The 1,890-nt window shown below is 39.9% G+C and overlaps 1 non-coding gene across 1 annotated transcript; it reads right to left on the bottom strand.

Annotated features, from left to right (window-relative positions):
* Positions 1-1,406: 1,406 nt before the first annotated feature.
* LOC141995477 (U2 spliceosomal RNA) lies at positions 1,407-1,601 on the bottom strand. The gene has a single exon (XR_012641328.1). It is a non-coding gene; the product is annotated as a U2 spliceosomal RNA (small nuclear RNA).
* Positions 1,602-1,890: the final 289 nt, after the last annotated feature.

Below are 1,890 nucleotides of genomic sequence, written 5' to 3' on the forward strand. Positions count from 1 at the left end.
TTGTGACACTTAGCTGGTTCACCAGCATAACAAACTACTAACCCCGTGTATGACCCATAAATTAACAAAAGGCATTGCAATTGTAATCAGTACAATTCACATGTGTGAATATCAAAGAGATGTAAGCAGACCAGCAATCACTAACCCATTCATTAGTAGTAATAGGAATCAAGGGAGATGATAAATGTTTGCCTAAGTCCCTTTCATGTCTGAATTGCCTTTACATTATGTATGCGATTGTGTTCAGTTAACCTGAAGATCAAAGATGTGAGTCACTGCAGGAAACTGGTAATATTACCTAAATTGTCTTCAGTTTATCTATCCCTATTCTTAATGAATGACCAGCAATCAGTGTAACTAGATTACCTGTGGACGCATAGGAAACGGAATGGGTCAGTATGTGCTCAACAAAGAAGGAGCTGCAGTCACATGGGGTGCTCAAAACACTTGACAGCCTGTTCCAGCTATAAAAGAGAAACCTCGGGCCTGATTCTGCATCTCTAGTCTGCTGAACTTTGAACAGGGAAAGTTTAAGCCATGGGACTGAGATCTTCCAAGTAGTTACTTGAAATACCCTGGAAAATGAGTGGAAAGACTTGAACTGAGTCTACATCTAAGCTGCCTTTGGATTCTGACCTGTTGGAATGATTCCAGAGAGACTTTTGTGCAAACTAGCAAATTTACCATCAATGCTACAATTCTGATCTGAGGATTTTCCAATCACTTGTATATGATTCTTTAACCATTTAACTCTTTTTCTTTTATTATTAATAAAATCTTTAATTTACTAAGAATTGGCTGACAGCATGATATTTGGGTAAGATCCTAAATATATATTGACCTGGGGATAAGTGTCTCATCCTTTGGGATTGGTAGAACCTCATGTACAGTGAATTGGGTTTTCAGTAACCTCTCACTATATTAGACTAATTTGTCTGGATGGGAACCAGGATCTGGAATGCCTAAAGCGGTCTGCGATTTTGGCTTCTTGTTAACTAGTGTGGTGCTACAGAAGCTCATTTTGTTACTGGTTTGGTGACTCTCATGATAGAATAAAGTACTAGTTCTTGGGATGTCTCAGCCCTGAGTGTGGCATTCTCAGTGATGATCCATTCTAGGCAATGGTCACAGTTTATTTCATTGATCAATTGGTCTTACAATTAAAAGCTATTTTCTAATGTCTACTCTGAACCCTTCCTCCTTTAGCATGCTGTAACTTGTTACAGAACATTCTTTCATTTGGCAGCTCGGAAGCCCAGATGGATCTGAATCCCACATTAGTACTATAAATTGATTTGTTAGGCTTTATAAACAAAAACCTGAAGCAAATTCCACTATCTTATTTATTTGTATTACCTTAGTGCCTAGGAGCCCTTGTCATGGACCCCCACCCACCCAACTGTTTTTCCTTTTTTTTTATTCCCAGAGGCACTGCAATAACAGGTCAATGCATGGGGTGGACAGAGTAAGCTCCTCTTCCAGCCCCCTGTTTCAAAAATCAATTTAATATACAGTCCGCAAATTAAGGACATATCAGATATTAAACTGATAAGAACAGAGACTACACCTTGATTTTAGCTGCTAGGCACTGTAAAAATAGTGACCAAAAAGACAGACCCTGCCTCAGAGGGCTTGTGGCTGTTTATGGGGAGCTCCTCAGAAGCCTGAGGGGAGCTTGAGAGAAAGTATGAAGGTGTTTTCAGCTCTCTGTCGCACCCAAAAACGCATGCAAAGTCAGTGGCTGCATGCATCCATGATACTGCAGATATGTCACAGTTAAAAGGATCAAGAGAAAACAATGGGTAGAGAGGGAATGAACCCAAGTAAGAAGTTTACACCAGTGTGACATTACTCAGGGTACAGTCTGGACTGTTGAATAACTGTCTCTTC

Source organism: Natator depressus, chromosome 10 (genome assembly GCF_965152275.1).
Source record: "Natator depressus isolate rNatDep1 chromosome 10, rNatDep2.hap1, whole genome shotgun sequence".
Taxonomy (NCBI): domain Eukaryota; kingdom Metazoa; phylum Chordata; order Testudines; family Cheloniidae; genus Natator; species Natator depressus.